Source organism: Cricetulus griseus, chromosome 3, assembly GCF_003668045.3.
Source record: "Cricetulus griseus strain 17A/GY chromosome 3, alternate assembly CriGri-PICRH-1.0, whole genome shotgun sequence".
Taxonomy (NCBI): domain Eukaryota; kingdom Metazoa; phylum Chordata; class Mammalia; order Rodentia; family Cricetidae; genus Cricetulus; species Cricetulus griseus.
Genome location: NC_048596.1, coordinates 188,288,511 through 188,299,038, shown reverse-complemented (window position 1 = coordinate 188,299,038; position 10,528 = coordinate 188,288,511).

Below are 10,528 nucleotides of genomic sequence, written 5' to 3'. Positions count from 1 at the left end.
AAAATGAAACCCCTGCCCACTTCTTTTGGCCAGAGAGCAGCCAGACCCAGATGACCTTTCCTTTTTACTTTCTCTCCTCTCTTTAGTAATACCATGCAATGGCTGAGAATGGTGTCCCAGGCCCTGTCAGGAGTGAAAGGGTACTGCTGTAGGCTGGCACTTAAATTTGTGCACCTGCCTCTCATTTGCTCACCCAGATCTCTGCTCACCCCAGGGCCCTAGTCTTTTTTTTTTTTAATTATAGGTATTTTATTGAAATATTTTTATTTGAATTAGAAACAAGATTGTTTTACATGTCAATCCCAGGTCCCTCTCTATCCCCTCCTCCCCTACCCCCCCCACCAAAGACCCTCAGATTGAGGAATCTCCAACCTGGACAGTAGCCCAAGATCTCAATATCCAGTCCAGTTGATGCAACATGCAAGAGGCTTTATTGAAGTTATTTAACAAGCTAACAACCCCATGTTAGCTCGGGCCTTTCATCCATCCACCATGATGGGTGGCTAGGAAAGGCGCTTCGAAGCCACTACATAGAGATCTTATAGGGCAGCGTAAGGGGAGTGTCTAGGGGTACGCACAGGCTCAGGATTGGTGTGCCTCCAGGCTTGGAAGGTTTGCCCTGTGTTAATTGGTCAACTGGTTGTTATGGCCCATAGGCCCTCCCAGGGTGGTTGCTATGCTCTGCGAGTCATTGTTGTGCACTTGTCCGAAAAGCACACCCAGAGTCATAAAGCATAGCACCACCAGCTAATTTCTGATTGGTTCCTTGCCACGAGGCAGGCATCTAACCTCCTAGTGACCAAGGCAAGGTCAGGCAAGTACCAGTTAGACTGTTATGGCTGCCGAAATGGGAGCTGGTTCCTTCACCCCAACTAAAACCCTACCTTTCACATATCCTTTCTGCTCCCAAGGGAGGGTGAGGCCTTCCATAGGGGTCATCAGAGTCTTTCATATCCTTTGGGATAGGGCCTAGGCCCACCCCTGTGTGTCTTGGCTCAGGGAGTATTCCTGTATGTGGAATGGGCTCCCAAAGTCTACACCTATGCTAGGAATAAGTACTGAACTACTACAGGAGGTCTCGTAGATTTCTGAGGTCTCCTCACTGAAACCCACGTTCCTGGGGTCTGGATCAGTCCTGTGCTGGTATCCCAGCTATCAGTCTGGAAACCCGTTGTTCAGATCAGCTGTTTCTGTGGGTTTCACCAGCCTGGTCTGGACCCCTTTGCTCATCACTCATCCTTCTCTGCAACTGGATTCCAGTTCAGTTCAGTGATTAGTTGTGGGTATCTGCTTCTACTTCCATCAGCTGCTGGATGAAGGCTCTAGGATGGCATATAAGTCAGTCATCAATCTCATTATCAGGGGAGGGCATTTAAGGTAGCCTCTCCTCTGTTGCTTAGATTGTTAGCTGGTGTCATCTTTGTAGATCTTCAGACATTTCCCTAGTGGCAGGGCCCTAGTCTTATGGTCCATAAAAGACTTGGACAGTTGTGTGCATGGTCAAGAAGGAATCAGAGAGGATGCCTCTTGTGGTTTCCTCTTAGAGTCTTTGTCTGACCTTCTAGGAAGGAGCCCAGGCACACACCCCATGCCTGAGAATAATGAATTTTTAATGAGTCTTTGATTTGTCCTGAAGTAAAAATCCTAATTATGGAAATAAATATCATAAATAAGCTGTATGATCCAGTTTATAGCTTAAAACCTACCATGTTTGAAAAGCATCCCAAGAAGTAACAGGACTTGTCCAAGGTCACATTTTAAAGGTGAAGAAAGGAGAAATGGATTTGCTCTGGGGGTGCAGTGGTAAGAAGGGATGACTCAGGGTTGCTTTGATCCGTTTCCTATCAGCATGATACCTAGACATTTGTTCAATATAAAATACAACTAGGGAAACAGGAAATGGTAAAATTTGGGTTCAGAGCTGAGAATCCCAAGTGTAACCTGGAGGAGCCTAGAAGGAGACAAAGAAGAGGAGGGAGGGAGCCAGGGAGGTCTCCGCAGCAAGCCAAACAGAGTGAGATTGGCAGGGTCAGTGTCTGGGAGGCAGGTGGGGGCAGGTCATGGGGTTCCTGGAGCCCAGGCTTGCAAAGACCTTAGAAGAAACAATGGCTTAAAGGGTGGTTCTGCCTTGCCTTGGTCCTTCAAGACAGAATAAGCATACTTCCGGCAAACCACACCTAGCTCTGACAGCAAAGGACTCATCCAAGGGACACTGAACATGCTGAAAGCTTAGTCCTGAGCTCGGGTAACAACAGCCAGAAAGTAAACAGTAAATGTTTAAAAGAAGGGCAGGCTTCCTTCCTAAGGTGAGGACAAGGAAGTGGATTTGAGTCCACACTGAGCACTGCAAATCATACAGGGACACACTGATCCGAGAACTCTTAATTGTTGCTGCAACGTCACCATCGTCATGGTTACTAGTTTCTGATTCTCAGCATAGGTGTGGCCTTCAACAACTGGTGGAATTTAGGACAAAGGGCAGAATGCCTGATTTGAAGACTTTAGGCTCTTTTTTTTTTTTTTGGTGAGGGGGGACTCATGTAGCCCAGGCTTTCTTCAAACTATGTAGCTAAAAAAGACCTAAAACACATGTGTATGCATTTGTGCATACATTCATGTCTTACTTACTTTCCTGTTGCCATGACCAAAGCAACTTATACTGAAAGACCCCTGGAAGCTCAGGCCTCCAGGATCTCAGCCCAGGACCGTAGTCACCCCAATCACCAGGCGGAGTTGAAAGCTTGATGCAAACAGCACGAGGCTTTATTATAGTTATTTAACAAGCTAAACACATGTTAGCTAGGGTCTTTCATCCACCCACCATGGTGGGTAGCTAGGAAAGACAGCTCAAAGCGTCTGCATAGAGATCTTATAGGGCAGCGTAAGGGGAGTATCTAGGTACAGTAAGCACAGGCTCAGGATTGGTGTGCCTTCAGGCTCGGAGGATTTGTCCTGTGTTAATTGGTCAACTGGTTGTTATGGCCCATAGGTCCTCCCAAGGGTGGTTGCTATGCTCTGTGAGTCATTGCTGTGCACTTGTCTGTAAAACACACCCAGAGCTGTAAAGCATAGCACCACCAGCTAACTTCTGATTGGTTCCTTGCCACGAGGCAGGCATCTGACCTCCTAGTAACCAAGGCAAGGTCAGGCAAGTACCAGTTCAGCTGTTATGGCTGCCAAAATGGGGACCTGGCCTCTTCAATACAAGAAAGCATTTAATTTGGGGCTTATGGTTTCAGAGAGTTAGAGTCCATGACCATCATGGCAGGGAACATGGCAGCAGACATAGCCCTGGAGCAGTGGCTGAGAGCTCCCATCCTTTTATTTTTCACTATGTAAATGTTTTATTTTGATGTTCAGGGGTGCTGCTCTCTCCTGGCCTGTTCCACAGGTTCTCAATGGGCTGGTGAGGGAGGATTTCATTCAAGTGATCAATGGCCGTCTGATCAAAGATGGTCTTCATGCTCTCCAGCCTGCTTCTCATATTCCTGGATCCTGACCTGGGGTTCAGACACAAACTAGCACAGGTCCCCTTCCTCATTGTTCACCAGGGTGGTGTATTTATCCTTAGGCACCAGGATCTTCAGGGCATTATACTTCTTTCCAAAATTATCCACCAGACTGGTGGTGCTGGTACAGACCTTTAATCCAGCACTCAGAAGAGAGAGGCAGGCAGATCTCTGTGAGTTCTGGTCTACAGAGTGAGTTCCAGGACAGGCTCCAAAGCTACACATAGAAACTGTGTCTTGAAATACAAAACAAAAAAAACACAAAATCATCCAACAAGCCAGCCTTGGCCACATTGGCCTTGTAATAAACCCAGTCAATCACTGGTGGTTTCCCAGACAGATTAGCCAACCTGGTATGGAGGGTCTCATCTCAGGATTTAGGGAGTTTGCAATTGTCTTTTGGTTTTGGGTATGATGTCCACAGAAGCTACCCAATCGATGGTTTTTTGTTTTGTTTTGTTTTGTTTTGTTTTGTTTTGGTTTTTGTAAGACAGGGTTTCCCTGTGTAGCTTTGGAACCAGCTCTGTCCTGGAACTTGCTCTGTAGACCAGGCTGGTCTCGAACTCACAGAGATCTGCCTGCCTTTGCCTCCCACGTGCTGGAACTAAAGGTGTGCTCCACCACTGCCTAGCCCAATCAATGGTTTTTTAGAGCAAGTTCACACTCAGCCATCTTGGGATCCTTCACTGTCCCTGACAGAGCACTGTCTCCAGCAGCAAGGAACATAAGTTGAAAGCTCACCTCTTGAGACATAACCAGAAAGCAGAAACAGAAAGACAGACAGACAGACAGACAGACACACACACACACACACACGCACGCACGCACGCACGCACGCACGCACACACACACACACACACACACACACACACACACACCACACAGTGAAACCTCAAAGCCCAACCCTCCTCCAGTAAGGCTACTCGTTACCCTTCCCAAACATGAAACACCAAGTATTCATGTGTATGAACCTATGGGACCGTTGTCATTCAAACCACAATTCAAAGTGCATGAATGAATGTGGGCGCACATGCCAGAGCATGTATGTAGAGATCAGAGGACAATCTTGGGTGTCTTCTCTTTCCATCTTTTTTTTTTTTTTAATGTAACTTTCTTATCACTGTATGCATGACGGGAGTTTGGGAGCTCACATGTGGAGGTCAGAGGTCAACTTTGTGGGTTTCAGGGATCAAACTCACATCATAAGCCTTTTGTGTCAAGTGCCTTTACTCCATGAGTTTTACCTTCAGCTCTGGAGTGTTCGTGTGTGTGTGTGTGTGTGTGTGTGTGTGTGTGTGTGTGTGTGTGTGTGTGTGTGTGTGTGTGTGTGTGTGTGTGTGTGTGTGTGTGTGTGTGTGTGTGTGTATGTGTACTTGCTAATATAGGTATGCACATGTGTGTGAACCAATATGTAGATACTGGTAATTGAACCCAGGTCCTCTGGAAGAGAAGCCAGTGCCCTTAACCTCAGAGCCATCTCTATCTTCTTTGAAACAGGGTATCTTGTTTTCTTGTTTTGTCCACTGAACACATGAGATTAGCTAGTCTGTGAGCTTCTGGAGTCTCCTGATTGCACTTCCTATTTCACTGTAGGAGCCCTGAGATTCCAGACACTCACACACACACACACACACACACCACACACCTACTACATAGGTCAGCTTTAATGTGGGTTCTAGAGATTTGAACTCAGGTCCTCAGCACAAGCAAATGCTTTTACCCACTAAGCTATCTCCAAAGTATGACCTAGAACTTATGATCCTCCTGCTGTTGTAGGGTAGAGATCCAAAGACAACTCAGCATGACCAAAGTTCAAATTGAGAGTCTGTATTACGCTGGCAGCCACTGGCTGGAGAGAAACACTTCTCCCAAAACAAGGAATTTTTAAAAACAAAACAACCCAAACAAACAAACAAACAAACAAAAAAACACAGGAAAACTACAGCCTAGTTGGCAGTTGCAGTTGCAAGCCATCTAACAAGAGCCAAGAATATACAGTTAAATGGGACATTTTAACTACCAATTTCTAGAACAGGGTTATGTGCTTTCCCACAGGACTTTTCAAGTCAGGGGGCAGAAACCAAAGATGACTTCAGCTGAGACAAGATGGAGAAACCTTTGCCCTGTTACACGTCCTCCACCTCCTGAGTGCTGGGATAAAGGTTTTATGCCTCCATATATGTGGTATTGGGATTGAACCTAGACTTTCAGACATGTTGGGCAAGCATGTTACCAACTGAGATTTACACTCCCACCCCCTTCATCTTTCAAGCTTTAGAAGCTTCAAGCCACATAAAAACCTGTTTCTCCAACACTGACAATTTTAGCATGATATTTAAAGCCCTAGTTTTATTTATTAATTAATTTATTTTTTAAGAGGGCATCTCTCTACATAGCCATAGCTGTCTTGGGATTCACTATATAGACCAGGTTGGCTTCAAAATCACAGAGATCTGCCTGCCTTTGCTTCCTGAGTGCTGGGATTAAAGACTGGATAAACCCCAATTTTATTAATGAGCTGCTCAAAAAATGGCCTTGGTCTACTTAGGCTAACATAACAAAATGCCTTAGACTGTATATGTGTCACTTTTCTCACAGCTCTTCAGAAAGAACAACTTAGCAGGGGAAGGAACCAGAGCTGGAGAGATGGCTCTAGGATTCAGTGGTGCCATCCCATTGTGACTACAGTGGAACAGAGCAAATTCACGTGGTGGCCAGGAAACAAACAAAAGAGAGATACACAATGGGCCAGAGCAAGATACAGTCCTGAGGGCATGCCCCCGGCGATGAGCTTCTTCCAGCTAGCTCCTACTTTTGACCACCTTCCAATAATTCCATCACATTGGGAGTCATTCACGTCATTCATCCATTCATTAGGTCAGAGCCATCATGGTCTAATGGTCTTAGATAAAGCCCTACAGATACACCCAGAGGCATGCTTTACTAATCCCTTAGGTAATCCTAAATCCAGTCAACTTGACCATGAAGGTCTATCAGCACAGACTGTAATTTATAAACCACAGGTAAGGTTCTGGCAATGTCTAAAGAACAGCACTTCCGTAAAGATAGTACTTCTAGTTCTGTAATCCTGACACAGAAGGGACAGGACAGCTATCTCAGGCTTATTTATTTTTTAGATCAGGGCTTGTAATTTATTAGAATAACACCTAAGGTGGCCTGGAATTCACTGCGTACCTAAGTAGGCCAGGTTGGCCTCAAGCTTGTGGCAATCTTCCTTCCTATGCCTCCCAAGCAACGGTATTATAAGCCTGTGCCACTGTCCCAGCCTCAGGCTTGCTTTGTAAGGGAACATATCCCATTGTGAAGGCTTCAGCCTTTTAGTCCACTTCCTAATGCCATCACCTTAGAAGTTAGGATTTATTCTTTCTGGCTTTCTTTGCTTCTCTGATGGCTCACTGTGTAGTCTGAGCTGGCCTCAAACTCAGGTCTCCTGCCTTCACTTCCTGATTACAGGTGCAGGCCACCACACCCAGCACAAGACCGCAACATATGGATTTGGGGGTCCACAGCAGAAAGACTTGGTCCATATAGCTCAATATATGAGCTGGGATTCAAACTCACAGCTTTGCCAGGTGGTAGTGGAGCATGTCTTTAATCCCACAACTTAAGAGGCAGGTGGATCTCTGAGTTCAAGGCCAGCATGGGTTAGAGTGAGTTCCAGAAGGACAGCCATGGCTGTCTTGAACTCCCCCCTCCTGCCAAAAAACAAACAAACAAAACGTCAAAAACAAAAAAGAAAAAAAAAAACCCTCACAGCTTTGACTTCAACATTAATGGTCCCAGCAAGTAAACCATACTAGGAACGAAAGTGGACCACAGCAGAGGACCACACCATAGGCTTAGAAAGTGATATCATTTGACCTTGACTGTGGCATGGTCCCTTGAAGAATCACCCAAGCACTTGTCTGCAAATATCCCCAAAACCAAAATTACTGGTGGGCTGTTTGCAGTCGTCCCTCTGCTTAATCCCTTTCCTGACTGCATGTTCCTCCCCAACCTGCCTTCCTGCTTTGTGCTGTCCACTGCAGAAAAAAGTAACCAGCTGCACCACTGCCCTAAAGGAGTCCACTGCCAAGTGAGAGAGTCAGCCTAGGAACAGACCATCCTAGTTGTTATGGTACACACAGGCACAGTAAGACAAGTAATTTAGCATCTTAGGATGCCAGAGCTGAGAACAGAAGATTCCAGTGTACGGTTCAGCACCTCGTCTGACAGTGGCAACCCATGTGTTTTCTTTGCTATGGCTCAGGTCACAGGCTCTAGTGATGACATGATGAATAGCGTCTGTATTCCATGCTTAGCTATGTGACACCTTCATTTTTCTCTGATTTTGGAGGTACTGGGGCACGCTACCACACATACCCAACAACTGCTTAGTTTTCCACACGTAGAGCACCACAGTCTTGGGGTGAACCCTGGAATTCAGAGCAAGCGCAGGGTGAGCAGCAGGTTCCAAACAACCTTCAAAATCAACCCAGATGGTGTTCAGGATGAAGACAAAAGGTGGCCTGGCTGACTAGGAACAGAAAAGACAAGTCTGGGGATCCAGAAGAAAGAGAAATTTGTGTTGCTGGGTACAAGTGTCTTGTCAGTCTACCAAAGTGCAGTCATCACAGAAGACTGCCCAGCCTTGATTGGCAGTGCCCTGTGGGATGGTTAAGGACAACATAACCAATGAATAACCAGCAATGAGACTATTCACAGTCTGCAACACGACTATAGCTCCTGCTACAAAGCAGATGTGCCTTTCTGTTTCTACTCCACCTTGCCACTCACATCCAGAATCTGGGCTATTGCTTTGACTTGCTTTGGCTGGTACAGTATATAGCATAAGGGCGAGTACACCAGTACCCAGGCTAGACCTTATAAAGAAGATATCACACATTTTCAGCTGGGGACTCTGTAGTTAAAAGATAGATGAAGCTGAGTGTGCGTGGTGCATGCCTGTAATCTCAGCACTTGGGAGATGATGTAAAAGGATTGCCTCAAGTTTGATGCCAGCCTCGACTGCAAAGTGAGTTTAAATCTAGCCTGGGCGCTAGGCATTGGTGGCACACGCCTTTACTCCCAGCACTCAGGAGACAGAGGCAGGCAGATCTCTGTGAGTTCGAGGCCAGCCTGGTCTACAGAGGGAATGCCAGGACAGGCTCCAAAGCCACAGAGAAACCCTGTCTCGAAAAACCAAAAAAAAAAAAAAAAATCTAGCCTGGGCTACATAGGAAGGTCTGTCTAGCAAATAAACAAGAAGGCAGATTAACATGAAGATATAAGGTTATTAACAATTTCCTGGGGGAAAATATCACAGAGGAGAAAAGGGGTAACCCAAAGCGTCAGTTTACAATACTAGCTAGCTCGTTTGAGAAGAATAGCTAGGGCCGGGTTACAGTTTAGTGGTGGAACACTTGCATAGTCTACACAAGGCCCTAGAATCTCTCTCCCACATCTCCTTCCCACCTCCCCACAAAAAATAAATTTGTAGAGCCAGCAAAGTGGGCTCAGTGGGTAAGAGGATGTGCCATCAAAGCCTAATAACCTAAGTTCCATCTCTGTTTTTTGTTTGTTTTTATGGTTTTTGTTTTGTTTTGTTTTGTTTTATTTTTTGATACAGGGTTTCTCTGTGGCTTTGGAGGCTGTCCTGGTAAGTTCCATCCCTGGATCCTACAGTGGAAGGGGAAACCAACTCTGGAGGGTTACCCACTGACCTCCACAAGCTCCCTGTGGCATGTGGACCCCTTCATACATACATACTATCACAAATAGTAAATGCAATAGAAATTAGAAACCACAAAAGCATTTGTAAAGAAAGGACAGACCTAAGAAAAACAGTTTCAGGCTTACAAGGGTGGGGTTCTGGGGAAGACAAATTTGTGAAGGAAATGAATGGGGTAAGGTTTGTTTGCAGATTCCCATGAGTCCATCATTGTTCATGCTTGGAATCCCAGTACTCTCAAAGCTGAGTTTGGAGGATTGCTACAAGTTCAAGACCTAATGAGGTCCCGGTCAGGCTGAGCTATGGAGTGAGACCCTGTCTATAGGCAGAAAAGGGGGAGGGTAAAGGAGGCTTTCCTGGTATTTACAATTTTTATTACATTTATTTATTTGTGGAGCAGGGAGTTTTGAGAAGACAGCTGTGGGGTCCTTTCTCTCCTTTCACTGTGTTGATCCCAGGATGGAACTTAGGTCATCAGACTGACCCAACAAGCTCCTTTATCCACTGAGCCATCTCACTGGCCCAGTGGGAATTACTATTTCTTTTCATTGTTTATTCATTTGTTTGTTTGAGGCAGGGTCTTACAATGTAGTCCTGGATATCCTGAAACTCCCTATGCAGACTAAGGTGGCCTTGAACTCCGAGAGGTTCACCTGCCTATAGCACAAGTTCTAATAGGTCTTTTTAAAATTTTATTTATTATGTATACAACATTCTGCTTCCATGTATATCTGCACACCAGAAGAGGGCACCAGGTCTCATAACGGATGGTTGTGAGCCACCATGTGGTTGCTGGTAATTGAACTCAGGATCTCTGGAAGAGCAGTCTGTGCTCTTATCCTCTGAGCCATCTCTCCAGCCCCTCTAATAGGTCTTAATAATAAAAACCTAAAGTCAGATATCAGGGTAAATGCCGAAAGGTCAGAGAAGTAAAGAAGCCAGTCATGAGAGAGACATCTAACCTCTACTGAATCCTCAGACCAAAGGGGCAATCCTGTCCCAACAAAGCACAGACCAAATGCCCTGAGGTCCTGTCTCCTCCTCCTTTGTATTCCTCTCTCTGCCCAGCCATATCACTCCTGTCTCCACCTCCCTAGTGCTGGGATTAAAGGCTTGTGACTTCGAAGCACTGGGATAAAGGTGTGAGCCTCCACTGCCTGGCTCTGTTTCTCTTTTAGACTGGATCAATCTCTGTAGCCCAGGGAGGCCTTGAACTCACAGAGATCTGCCTGCCTCTGCCTCCGGAGTGCTGGGATTAAAGGTGTGTGCCACCACTGCCTGGCCTCTA